General features: G+C 49.6%; 1 protein-coding gene across 7 annotated transcripts in view; it reads right to left on the bottom strand.

The window, feature by feature from the left end:
• ANKRD26 (ankyrin repeat domain containing 26) overlaps window positions 1-14,654 on the bottom strand; it is a 169,118-nt gene that overhangs the window by 49,763 nt on the left and 104,701 nt on the right. The gene's annotated exons all lie outside the window — the stretch shown is intronic.

Consider the following 14,654-nt stretch of genomic DNA (forward strand, 5'->3'; position numbering starts at 1 on the left):
AATGCATTCTTGGGACTGGAGCGTTGCAAGAAGCGGGAAAGGCTGCATAGGCAGCATCAATAGTAAAAACTTGGTCACACTTACAGGGTGTAACAACTCTGCTGGCATCACTACATGGCATCCCATCCCTCACACACCATCCTACTCACTGCTCCATGTCATGTTGTGTTCTGTCTGTTGCCAGCTCTATATTCTGTCCCTCTGCTCTCAGCATGCTTCCTGGCTGTGTGCATAGGGGGGCGGCACCAGAACGCTCTGGTTCTTATGGAATCAGGGCGCACCTGTCTAATCTGTTCCTGAACAATTACCAAGAGGCCTCCAGTATTTAGGACAGCTCCACCCTGTGGACTGGGCCTGTGCAATTTGTTTACTTTACTCGGTGTTTTGCTGCCAAGCCTTGCCCTGTGTTCCTCCTTCTCTGGAGGCTCTACTCTTAGCTTTGCCTTGTTCTTGTTGGTCTGCCCTCCAGAAGGCTGTATATCCTGGTCTCAGTGTCTGTGTCCTTGCTTTGCCTTGTTTTCGTCTGTCCGCCCTCCAGGAGACAGAATATCCTGGTCCCTTTGTCTTTGTGCTTGTGCCTTGTCTCGTTCCATTACCTTGTCTGAACTTTGTCCTATCTCTGTTTCCCTGTCTCCTTGTCTGAGGCTTCTTTCCCTGCTGTGTCTTTCCTTGTGTCCTCTGTTTGCTTATGCTCCGCACTCTTGCGGCTCTTGTTACTTTGCCTGTGCTCCGCTCTCTTGCAGCTTTACCTCTGCTCCGCACTCCTGCTCCGTTCTACTCTGCTCCGGTTGCTGCAAGAATCTCTTGCTGCAGCTCCTTTCCGCATTCCTGGCAGTTCCGCTCTGCTTGGCTTCTACTGCTGCAGCCCTGTGTCTCTGCCGCACCTGCCAGCCCTGTGTCTCTGCCGCACCTGCCAGCCCTGTGTCTCTGCCGCACCTGCCAGCCCTGTGTCTCTGCCGCACCTGCCAGCCCTGTGTCTCTGCCGCACCTGCCAGCCCTGTGTCTCTGCCGCACCTGCCAGCCCTGTGTCTCTGCCGCACCTGCCAGCCCTGTGTCTCTGCCGCACCTGCCAGCCCTGTGTCTCTGCCGCACCTGCCAGCCCTGTGTCTCTGCCGCACCTGCCAGCCCTGTGTCTCTGCCGCACCTGCCAGCCCTGTGTCTCTGCCGCACCTGCCAGCCCTGTGTCTCTGCCGCACCTGCCAGCCCTGTGTCTCTGCCGCACCTGCCAGCCCTGTGTCTCTGCCGCACCTGCCAGCCCTGTGTCTCTGACGTACCTGCCAGCCCTGTGTCTCTGACGTACCTGCCAGCCCTGTGTCTCTGACGTACCTGCCAGCCCTGTGTCTCTGACGTACCTGCCAGCCCTGTGTCTCTGACGTACCTGCCAGCCCTGTGTCTCTGCCAGCCCTGTGTCTCAGCCGTGCCAGCCTACTGGTCTGAGTTTCTGCCGGTCTCATCTGCCAGTCCTGCCTGATGCCCGCACCTGTCCTATTGTTCCTGTTCTCCAAGTGGGATCAGCAGCCACAGTCAGACACCACCCTGGAGTAGTGTTATGAAAGGTAATTCAGTACCACAATGGACATAGAGGTCAGCGCACATACAGTGACCTAGCAATAACCCAAAAAACAAGAACGAGCTCTGAGACGTGGGAACTCTGTTGACCGCAATCCCTAATCCTCTCCAACCACACTAAAGGCAGCCGTGGATTGCGCCTAACGCTCCCTATGCAACTCGGCACGGCCTGAGAAACTAGCTAGCCTGAAGATAGAAAATAAGCCTACCTTGCCTCAGAGAAATATCCCCAAAGGAAAAGGCAGCCCCCACATATAATGACTGTGAGTTAAGATGAAAAGACAAACGTAGAGATGAAATAGATTTAGCAAAGCGAGGCCCAACTTTCTGAACAGAGCGAGGATAGGAAAGGTAACTTTGCGGTCAACACAAAACCCTACAAAAACAACACAAAGGGGGCAAAAAGACCCTCCGTACCGAACTAACGGCACGGAGGTACACCCTCTGCGTCCCAGAGCTTCCAGCAAGCAGGAAAAAACAAATAGACAAGCTGGACAGAAAAAAACAGCAAACAAATAGCAAAGAATAACTTAGCTATGCAGAGCAGCAGGCCACAGGAACGATCCAGGAGGAGACAGGTCCAATACTAGAACATTGACTGGAGGCCAGGATCAAAGCACTAGGTGGAGTTAAATAGAGCAGCACCTAACGACTTCACCATATCACCTGAGGAAGGAAACTCAGAAGCCGCAGTACCACTTTCCTCCATCAACGGAAGCTCACAGAGCGAATCAGCCGAAGTACCACTTGTGACCACAAGAGGGAGCTCTGCCACAGAATTCACAACAGTACCCCCCCCCCTTGAGGAGGGGTCACCGAACCCTCACCAGAGCTCCCAGGACAACCAGGATGAGCCATATGAAAGGCACGAACAAGATCGGGAGCATGGACATCAGAGGCAAAGACCCAGGAATTATCTTCCTGAGCATAACCCTTCCACTTAACCAGATACTGGAGTTTCCGTCTAGAAACACGAGAATCCAAAATCTTCTCCACAATATACTCCAACTCCCCCTCCACCAAAACCGGGGCAGGAGGATCAACAGATGGAACCACGGGTGCCACGTATCTCCGCAACAATGACCTATGGAATACGTTATGTATGGAAAAAGAATCTGGAAGGGTCAGACGAAAAGACACAGGATTAAGAACCTCAGAAATCCTATACGGACCAATAAAACGAGGTTTAAACTTAGGAGAGGAAACCTTCATAGGAATATGACGAGAAGATAACCAAACCAAGTCCCCAACCCGAAGTCGGGGACCCACACAGCGTCTGCGATTAGCGAAACGTTGAGCCTTCTCCTGGGACAAGGTCAAATTGTCCACAACATGAGTCCAAATCTGCTGCAACCTGTCCACCACAGTATCCACACCAGGACAGTCCGAAGACTCAACCTGCCCTGAAGAGAAACGAGGATGGAACCCAGAGTTGCAGAAAAACGGTGAAACCAAGGTAGCCGAGCTGGCCCGATTATTAAGGGCGAACTCAGCCGAAGGCAAAAAGGACACCCAGTCATCCTGATCAGCAGAAACAAAGCATCTCAGATATGTTTCCAAGGTCTGATTGGTTCGTTCGGTCTGGCCATTAGTCTGAGGATGGAAAGCCGAGGAAAAAGACAAGTCAATGCACATCCTAGCACAAAAGGCTCGCCAAAACCTCGAAACAAACTGGGAACCTCTGTCAGAAATGATATTCTCTGGAATGCCATGTAAATGAACCACATGCTGGAAAAACAATGGCACCAAATCAGAGGAGGAAGGCAATTTAGACAAGGGTACCAAATGGACCATCTTAGAGAAGCGATCACAGACCACCCAAATGACTGACATCTTTTGAGAGACAGGAAGATCTGAAATAAAATCCATAGAGATATGTGTCCAAGGTCTCTTCGGGACCGGCAAGGGCAAAAGCAACCCACTGGCACGAGAACAGCAGGGCTTAGCCCGAGCACAAATCCCACAGGACTGCACAAAAGTACGCACATCCCGCGACAGAGATGGCCACCAAAAGGATCTAGCCACTAACTCTCTGGTACCAAAGATTCCAGGATGACCAGCCAACACCGAACAATGAACCTCAGAGATAACTTTATTCGTCCACCTATCAGGGACAAACAGTTTCTCCGCTGGGCAACTATCAGGTTTATCAGCCTGAAATTTTTGCAGCACCCGCCGCAAATCAGGGGAGATGGCAGACACAATTACTCCCTCTTTGAGGATACCCGCCGGCTCAGATACACCCGGAAAGTCGGGCACAAAACTCCTAGACAGAGCATCCGCCTTCACATTTTTAGAGCCCGGAAGGTATGAAATCACAAAGTCAAAACGGGCAAAAAACAACGACCAACGAGCTTGTCTAGGATTCAACCGCTTGGCGGACTCGAGATAAGTCAAGTTCTTATGATCAGTCAAGACCACCACGCGATGCTTAGCTCCTTCAAGCCAATGACGCCACTCCTCGAATGCCCACTTCATGGCCAGCAACTCTCGATTGCCCACATCATAATTTCGCTCAGCAGGCGAAAACTTCCTGGAAAAGAAGGCGCATGGTTTCATCACCGAGCAATCAGAACTTCTCTGCGACAAAACAGCCCCTGCTCCAATCTCAGAAGCATCAACCTCGACCTGGAACGGAAGCGAAACATCTGGTTGACACAACACAGGGGCAGAAGAAAAACGACGCTTCAACTCTTGAAAAGCTTCCACAGCAGCAGAAGACCAATTGACCACATCAGCACCTTTCTTGGTCAAATCGGTCAATGGTTTAGCAATACTAGAAAAATTGCAGATGAAGCGACGATAAAAATTAGCAAAGCCCAGGAACTTTTGCAGACTTTTCAGAGATGTCGGCTGAGTCCAATTATGGACGGCTTGGACCTTAACAGGGTCCATCTCAATAGTAGAAGGGGAAAAGATGAACCCCAAAAATGAAACCTTCTGGACACCAAAGAGACACTTTGATCCCTTCACAAACAAAGAATTAGCACGCAGGACCTAAAACACCGTTCTGACCTGCTTCACATGAGACTCCCAATCATCCGAGAAGATCAAAATGTCATCTAAGTACACAATCAGGAATTTATCCAGGTACTCTCGGAAGATGTCATGCATAAAGGACTGAAACACTGATGGAGCATTGGCAAGTCCGAATGGCATTACTAGATACTCAAAATGGCCCTCGGGCGTATTAAATGCAGTTTTCCACTCATTGCCTCGCTTAATACGCACAAGATTATACGCACCACGAAGATCTATCTTGGTGAACCAACTAGCCCCCTTAATGCGAGCAAACAAATCAGATAATAATGGCAAAGGGTACTGAAATTTAACCGTGATCTTATTTAGAAGGCAGTAATCTATACAAGGTCTCAGTGAACCATCCTTCTTGGCTACAAAAAAGAACCCTGCTCCTAATGGCAACGATGACGGGCGAATATGCCCCTTCTCCAAAGACTCCTTCACATAACTGCGCATAGCGGCGTGCTCAGGCACAGATAAATTAAACAGTCGACCTTTTTGGAATTTACTACCAGGAATCAAATCGATAGCACAATCACAATCCCTATGCGGAGGTAGGGTATCGGACTTGGGCTCATCAAATAAATCCCGGTAATCAGACAAGAACTCAGGAACCTCAGAAGGGGTGGATGACGAAATAGTCAGAAATGGGACATCACCATGTACCCCCTGACAACCCCAGCTGGACACAGACATGGATTTCCAATCTAATACTGGATTATGGACTTGTAGCCATGGCAACCCCAACACGACCACATCATGCAGATTATGCAACACCAGAAAGCGAATAACCTCCTGATGTGCAGGAGCCATGCACATGGTCAGCTGGGTCCAGTACTGAGGCTTATTCTTGGCCAAAGGCGTAGCATCAATTCCTCTCAATGGAATAGGACACTGCAAGGGCTCCAAGAAAAACCCACAACGCCTAGCATACTCCAAGTCCATCAAATTCAGAGCAGCGCCTGAGTCCACAAATGCCATGACAGAATACGATGACAAAGAGCAGATCAAGGTAACGGACAGAAGAAATTTTGACTGTACCGTACCAATGGTGGCAGACCTAGCGAACCGCTTAGTGCGCTTAGGACAATCAGAGATAGCATGAGTGGAATCACCACAGTAGAAACACAGCCCATTCAGACGTCTGTGTTCTTGCCGTTCAACTCTGGTCAAAGTCCTATCGCACTGCATAGGCTCAGGTTTAAGCTCAGGTAATACCGCCAAATGGTGCACAGATTTACGCTCGCGCAAGCGTCGACCGATCTGAATGGCCAAAGACATAGACTCATTCAGACCAGCAGGCATAGGAAATCCCACCATGACATCCTTAAGGGCTTCAGAGAGACCTCTTCTGAAAATAGCCGCGAGCGCACCTTCATTCCACTGAGTGAGTACAGACCACTTTCTAAATTTCTGACAATATACCTCTATCTCATCCTGACCCTGACACAGAGCCAGCAAATTCTTCTCTGCCTGATCCACTGAATTAGGCTCATCGTACAGCAATCCGAGCGCCAGGAAAAACGCATCAATATTACTTAATGCAGGATCCCCTGGCGCAAGGGAAAATGCCCAGTCCTGAGGATCGCCACGCAAAAAAGAAACAACAATTCTCACTTGTTGAACTGGATCACCAGAAGAGCGGGGTTTCAAGGCCAGAAACAGTTTGCAATTATTTTTGAAATTCACAAACTTGGCTCTATCACCATAAAACAAATCAGGAATAGGAATTCTTGGTTCTAACATAGGCTTCTGAACCACCAAATCTTGAATCTTTTGTACATTTATAACGAGATTATCCAATGAAGAGCACAGACCCTGAATATCCATGTCCACACCTGTGTCCTGAACTACCCAAATGTCTAGGGGAAAAAAAAGGCAAAACACAGTGCAAAGAAAAAAAAATGGTCTCAGAACTTCTTTTTTCCCTCTATTGAGAATTATTAGTACGTGGCCTCCAGTACTGTTATGAAAGGTAATTCAGTACCACAATGGACATAGAGGTCAGCGCACATACAGTGACCTGGCAATAACCCAAAAAACAAGAACGAGCTCTGAGACGTGGGAACTCTGTTGACCGCAATCCCTAATCCTCTCCAACCACACTAAAGGCAGCCGTGGATTGCGCCTAACGCTCCCTATGCAACTCGGCACGGCCTGAGAAACTAGCTAGCCTGAAGATAGAAAATAAGCCTACCTTGCCTCAGAGAAATATCCCCAAAGGAAAAGGCAGCCCCCACATATAATGACTGAGTTAAGATGAAAAGACAAACGTAGAGATGAAATAGATTTAGCAAAGCGAGGCCCAACTTTCTGAACAGAGCGAGGATAGGAAAGGTAACTTTGCGATCAACACAAAACCCTACAAAAACCACGCAAAGGGGGCAAAAAGACCCTCCGTACCGAACTAACGGCACGAAGGTACACCCTCTGCGTCCCAGAGCTTCCAGCAAGCAGGAAAAAACAAATAGACAAGCTGGACAGAAAAAAACAGCAAACAAATAGCAAAGAATAACTTAGCTATGCAGAGCAGCAGGCCACAGGAACGATCCAGGAGGAGACAGGTCCAATACTAGAACATTGACTGGAGGCCAGGATCAAAGCACTAGGTGGAGTTAAATAGAGCAGCACCTAACGACTTCACCATATCACCTGAGGAAGGAAACTCAGAAGCCGCAGTACCACTTTCCTCCACCAACGGAAGCTCACAGAGAGAATCAGCCGAAGTACCACTTGTGACCACAAGAGGGAGCTCTGCCACAGAATTCACAACAGAGTAGCACCTGGCAGCTGCCTGCCGCACAAGTCTGACCTCACCATCAGAGGCTCCAGTGAAAACCAAGGCAGCTGTCCTAGTCACGCCCCTTCCAGGGTAGTCTGGTTTGTGGCTCAGTGGGGCCACAAACCCCCCAAACTCAGCACACCAGTCAGGGCGTAAGCGTGACACAGGGTTAATGGCAACGTTAACAGACTGTGTTCCAGTGCATTATGCCGCGGTGTAACACAGTCCATTTAACAGATTGCTAAAACGCTATGTGGGCGCTGACTGGAGGGGAGTATGAAGGGGGCACTGACTGGAGGGGGGTAGGGAGGCAATTCGCGGGCGGACTGTGCCTGTCGCTGATTGCACCAATCAGCGACGCGGGATTTCCGTGACAGACAAACAGACGGAAGTGGACCTTAGACAAATATAATATATATATATATATCTCTGTGTCATCTGACATTATATCTGCCTTATTTGTATGACATGGCTACCAGCTTGGAGCCTATCATTTGACATGTCCTTTAGGACTTTAGTTGTATATAGGGTCTCCAAGGGCGAGCCGTCGCTGAGTGGGGGCACCATATCCGCTGAACAGTAGGGTGCCAACCCCCACAGCTAGGCAGGATTGTTTATTAGCAGGGAACAGTATAGTGAGGCTGTTATATGTTCACAAGCACTTTTGTCTTTCAGCCTGTCACAGTTATTTATTCGATATCTATTAGCCAACATCAGGTTATGGCAATCCCTATCTCCTTCTAATTTTTTTCCTGTGGGGTATAAATGGTGGCTCAAATGAGACTAGTTTAGGGTGCACCTAGGAGATTTACGGACAGCCGCCGATTAGCATGGGCGCCAATCTCGTATTATCTGTTAGGGTGCCAACCTTCGCTGACAGGCAGTGCTCATTAGGCCATTGTGATAGGGGAATGTATAGTCAGCAAGGTTGTTTGTTATGTTGACTGTGGTTGCCTCATGGTTTTAAAGGTATAAATAAAAGGATAATTTTATCTATAATATCCCCCTGAGGAAGGCTACCCGCCGAAACGCGCGTCGGGGAGGACTGGGCTGTCGTGCACGTGTTCGGTGATACATCACTGTGGTATGTACCATGTATTCTGTTTTGGATATTTGTCCATAGGGTCGTATATGCTATTAATGGGCTCTTATATTGCGAACAGCGTTGCACTACAGCCTGGTCCCTGTATGTGAGATGGGTATGCGGGCCTGTGTAGGGGATCTGTATGCCCGCCATGCTGTGCACCTGTGTTTTTAATTCAATAAAGTTTGTTTCTATTTTTCATTATCGGACGTTTCTTTGACTGCTTGTTTGGTGCTTTTTGGTATTATCTCTATGTGCAGTTGTCCATGTATGGTCCTAAGTCTGTCTTGATCCACATGGCTAGTGTTGTTATCAATTTATGATACAATCAAGACAGACTATGTATGCCAGTGAATAATATCATTAGGATATAAGGTTATTTTTGTTGGTTTTCTAGATTTTTTCTGACCTTCGTTTCAATAATTTTCTTTCATTTTTGGAAGTTTCATCAGACAGTCCTACAAAAACAGTAATAACCTAAAAAAATCCAACAACCCATAAACAGATAAAACCAAATTTTACTTATTTAATATACTGGAGAATTTCCAAGTGGAGAGTTACAGTGACTTGCACCAAATTAAAAAATAAGGGCAAACGCCTGTCTAAAATATCGTGGAATACAGGGATTTTTGTGTACTCACCGTAAAATCCTTTGCAACTAAATGAATACAAAAATATTAGCTCCTCCTCTGCAGTATACACCCACACTGGCTCCAGTCGAACCAGTTCAGTGACAAAGCAGTAGACAGTAAACATCAAATAAGGGCACAACACGTCAAACCAAAGAACAAACACAGCCATCAGGCCAACAGGGTGGGTGCTGTGTCCCCCCTTGAGTGACTCGGAGAAAAGGACTTTACAGTGAGTACACAAAAATCCCTGTTTCTCCTTCGCCTCATTGGGGGACACAGGTCCATGGGATGTCCTAAAGCAGTCCCTGTGTGGGAAACCCGACACAACGGATCAAACCCCATGTACCAACTGTCTAGAGATGAGTTACAGCAGCCTGCAAGATCCGTCTGTTTAGGCCTGCATCTGCGGTAGCCTGAGTGTGAATGTTGTAGTGCTTAGAGAATGTGCGCAGATTGCACCAAGTCGCAGCCTTGCAAACTTGTTCCGCCGACGCCTGGTGCCAAATGGCCCAAGAAGCACCCACGGACTGAGTGCAGTGCGCCTTAATCCCCGCTGGGATAGGCTTGCCCCTGAGATGGTAAGACTCTTGAATAGCCGAGCATATCCACCTGGCTATTGTGGATTTTAAAGCAACGAGTCCCTTACTCTAAACCTCAGGAAGAATGAAAAAAGCGTCAGTCTTCTGGAAGGACCCCGTCCATAGACGTACCTTCTGAGAGCCCTCACCAGATCCAGAGTGTGAAGAGCTCTCTCCACCCGTTGTACTGATGCCAGGCAAAATGAGGGCAGGACAATGTCCTCATTAAGGTGAAAGGTGGAGACCACCTTGGGTAAAAAGGACGGGGATGGCCTGAGAACCACCTTGTCCTGGTGGAAAATTAGGAAAGGAGCTCGACAGGACAGGGCAGTTAGCTCCAAAATCCGCCTGATTGACGTCACCATGACAAGAAAGGCGACCTTCCATGAAAGGTGGGTTAGCAAGACGTCCTGCAGTGGTTCAAAGGGAGTCCCCTGTAGGTCACCCAGGACCAAGTTAAGGTCCCAGGCATCCAACGGCGTTCTATAGGGAGTTACCACATGGGAGACCCCCTAAATCAAAGTCCTCACCTGCAGCTTGGAAGCGATTCTGAACTGGAACAAAACAGATAAGGCAGAGATCTGACCTTTGAGGGAGCTAAGCGCTAGGCCTGAGTCCAGGCTGGTCTGAAGGAACTCCAAAATGGTGGGGATGGAGACGACGAGAGGAAAACAACCACGTACTTTGCCCTGTGCAAAAAAGGCTTTTCAGGTGCGGGGATAAATGCGTACCGATACAAGCTTCCGAGCGCTAATCATGGTGGAAACCACCTTTTGGGAGAACCCAGCTTAGGTTTGGACCCAGGATTCAACGGCCAGGCAGTTAAACACAGGGCCCCTGAGTTCTGGTGGCCAATTGGGCCCTGGGAGAGCAGATCTGGTTGATCCGGTAGTCTCCAGGGAACGTCGGCGATGAGCTGCACCAACTTTGCGTACCACGCACGGCGTGGCCAGTCCGGAGCGACTAGGATCACTGGGACTCCTGTTGAAGGGCTTCCTGTTGAAGGGCTAAGACCTTGTCCCGAGAGAATCACCAACCCTCGAGAGGTGTCCAGGGTCATTCCTAAAAAGGATATCTGCTGAGTTGGAACGGGGCAAGACTTAAGTTTATCATCCAGACCAGGCAAGAAAGTGTATCCAAAGTGATACTCAAGCACTCTGCGCAGGCTTGGAAAGACAAACCCTTGATCAGGAGATGGTCTAAGTACGGCAAAACAACCATGCCCCGAGAGTGCAGAATGGACATGACGGCCGCCATGACCTTTGTAAACACTCTGGGAGCAGTGGCGAGGCCAAAGGGTAAGGCTGTGAACTGGAAATGTTCCTCTCGAACAGCGAAGCGCTGGAATTTCTCATGAGGAGGAAAAAAATCGGAATATGAAGGTATGCATCCCGGATGTCGATGGATGCTAGGAACTCCCCCTTCTCCATCGAGGTGATGATAGAATGGAGGGACTACATTCTGAAGTGCCGGACCTTGACAAACATGTTTAAGAGTTTTAGGTCCAGGATCAGCCGCACAGCTCCATCCTTCTTCGGGACCACGAACAGGTTCGAGTAGAACCCCTCAAACCTCTTGTTTTCTTGGACCGGAATAATGACCCCATCTTGGCAAAGTGAATCGATGGCTCGGTAAAACGACCACGCCCGCACTTCTGTTTTTTTTTTTTGGGGGGGGGGGGGGGGAGGGGGGGGTTGAGGGTGGAGAGAGGAGAAAAATTATGCCGGAGGGCGGGAAGCAAATTTTATTTTGTATCCGGAAGACACCAGGTCCTTGACCCATTCGTTGTGAACAACTCATAGCCAGGCATGACGAAACAGGACTACTATGATAGTGTCGACCAGATAATGCCACGAGTCAATTAGTCGAGAATCTATGGGACCTGGATCCCTTAGATCTAGTTTGCATGGGTCGGCTTTTCCACGACCGGTTGGTCTTATTCGAAACTTGGGGACCTGGCGTCAGAGATAAACTGATCCAGCTTCTCTCCGAGTAAACGACCTCTCTGGTAAGGCAGAGAGGATAGGGACTTTTTGGACGCAGAGTCCGCTCGCTATTCCCTGAGCCACAATGACCGCCTAGTAGTAGCAGCATTTGAGGCCGCAAGTGCAGCGCAGTTTGCCGTGATCAGAGAGGAATGTACCAAATACTCCTCGGCCAAGGAGATCTGATTGGCCAGATCCGCTGCCTCCGGGGAAAGATCACTACCCTGCATGGTCCTGCTCAGGGTATCTGCCCAAGAGACCATAGATTTGGCTACCGACACGGCAGCAAAAGAGGGAGAGAGTGCTGAACCCAAGGCTTCAAAAACTAAATGGGCAAGGTTCTCTATCTGACGGTCCGTGGGGTCTATAATCGTGGATCCATCTGGTAAGGATAAGAAGGTTTTGGAGGCCAGGCGAGATACCGGTGAATCAACCGGAGGGGACTCTGCCCATTCCTTCTGCAGATCCGATGAAAAAGGATCTCTCACCTCAAGAGGTTTCTGATCTGTGAAGCGTTTTTTGTGGCCGCTCTCTATGGCGCAGAACTAGGTCTTGAAACTCGGGATGGTCGGCGAACATCCTATTAGGGCTTTTGGTCCTCTTGAAGGACAACGCGTGATCCGGGGCAGAGATAGAGTCCTCGTCAACCTTCAAGGTCTGGTTGACGGCCTCAATGAGACTATCCACTGCCGCCTGATAATCCGGTGAGTCCAGGTCAAGGAGCCCGACAGACTTGTACTCAGAGTTCTGGTCGCTGCGAACCCCTGGTGAGGGGGAGCGAGAAATGGAGCTAACGGATGCCGAGGTGCGAGAGGGCCCGGGAGACGTGCTATGGGTCAGTTTTCTAGAAGCCTGTGTATCTTTTCACTGAGAACGTCCCCTGCAGGCCGATGGTTCCCGTGTGGTTGAGGAACCCTCTAAGATAGGCAGACAAATGCCCTGAACCAAAGTGGGGTCATGGAGGGTCTCAATCACTTTAGCTAGTAAAGCCATGAACTGCGACAGTGACGAAGCCCACTCGGGGGGACTAGGTACAATGGGGTCGGTAGCGGCGGAGGACTTCTGAGCACATTCGGGATCACAGGCCTTGCAGAGTGGCGTACTCTGTCCCGGTGGTACCGAAGTCTGGCAGGTGGTACATGAGATGAAAAACACTGTTTTTTTAGCCCTCTTGGGTGTCTTGGAGACTGACATGGTGTATCCCAGTATGTCCCAGAGTCTGCTAATATGATCCAAAAGGGAGCACAGAAGGGCCAATGGGTGTATCGCAGCTAAGATCTTACCCAGGTCCTGTGGCCCTGTGAGACGGTCCTCTCGGTGCCCTACCATCCTCTGAGCAGGGCACTCAAGAAGAAATCTAGCTGAAGATGTCCACCGGGAGCTGCATGAGGGAGAATGCAGAACAGGGAAGAATTACTGTGTGCCGTGGAAACTACATGTGCGGGGAGGCGGCCTGTAAGAAAAAATGTCTGCCGGGATTAGCAGAAGGCAGTCTCACCCTGAGCGAGAAGTGCCAAGCGAGTGGGCGGAGCAGCTGGCGCGACGCACTCTAGTGGGCGTTGCCGCCGGAAAAAATGAAGCGCAGAGCTCATTCCTTCCACCTGGACTGCTCTGCATAGAGGTTAGCTGATGCAGCATGGACACTGCAGGAACCCTCCATCCATTTGTCAGGGAGGTGGAGAGGGACCGTCCGCATCCTTCCATCGTCACTGTTTATCAGTGGTGATGCAGTGGGGGCCCACATGGACGTCATAAGTGCCTCTATACATCCTAGGGGTTAATTCCCCATGGATGGGAAAGGGCTGTTGGTCCGGCTGTAATAAGCCTGGCTGGCTGCAGAAGTGGGTACATGAAGGTGACACTCCATGTTCCCGTCTATTGTTGGTGTGGGGAGAGCGGTGCCCTGAAGGGAGCAGTCACACCAAAAAGAAAACTCAAGCATACCTTTCAACGGTGCAGCACAGGGTATGTGGAGGCTACAATCCACATTCCTGCCTGTTTTTGGTTTGGGGAGATCGAAACCCTGAAGGGATCTGTTGCCCCTGTAATCCTTGAAAAAGATTAATAATAAAAGTAAAAAATTAAAACAAAAAATAAAAAGACTGTGGTGTGAAGATCAGACCCATGTGTCCCCTACAGACACTAAGCATGAACTCGTTCGGCTCAAGCCAGCATGTGGGTGTATACTGCAGAGGAGGAGCTAATCTTTGCTAATCTTTTTGTATTCACTCAGAGTCAGGGTACCGTCACACAGTGCCATTTCGATCGCTACGACGGTACGATTCGTGACGTTCCAGCGATATCGTTACGATATCGCTGTGTCTGACACGCAGCAGCGATCAGGGATCCTGCTGAGAATCGTACGTCGTAGCAGATCGTATGGAACTTTCTTTCGTCGCTGGATCTCCCGCTGTCATCGCTAGATCGGTGTGTGTGACACCGATCTAGCGATGCGATCTAGCGATGCGTTCACTTGTAACCAGGGTAAACATCGGGTTCCTAAGCGCAGGGCCGAGCTTAGAAACCCGATGTTTACCCTGGTTACCAGCGTAAATGTAAAAAAAAATAAACAGCACATACTTACATTCCGGTGTCCGTCAGGTCCCTTGCCGTCTGCTTCCCGCACTCACTGACTGCCGGCCGTAAAGTGAAAGCAGAGCACAGCGGTGACGTCACCGCTGTGCTGTGCTTTCACTTTATGGCCGGCAGTCACTGAGTGCGGGAAGCAGACGGCAAGGGACAGATACCGGAATGTAAGTATGTGCTGTTTGTTGTTTTTTACGCTGGTAACCAGGGTAAACATCGGGTTACTAAGCGCGGTCCTGCGCTTAGTAACCCGATGTTTACCCTGGTTACCCGGGGACTTCGGCATCGTTGTTCGCTGGAGAGCTGTCTGTGTGACAGCTCCCCAGCGACCACACTACGATTTACCTACGATCACGGCCAGGTCGTATCACTGGTTGTGATCGTAGGTAGATCGTATAGTGTGACGGTACCCTCAGC

This window comes from Ranitomeya imitator, chromosome 4 (assembly GCF_032444005.1).
Source record: "Ranitomeya imitator isolate aRanImi1 chromosome 4, aRanImi1.pri, whole genome shotgun sequence".
Lineage (NCBI taxonomy): Eukaryota > Metazoa > Chordata > Amphibia > Anura > Dendrobatidae > Ranitomeya > Ranitomeya imitator.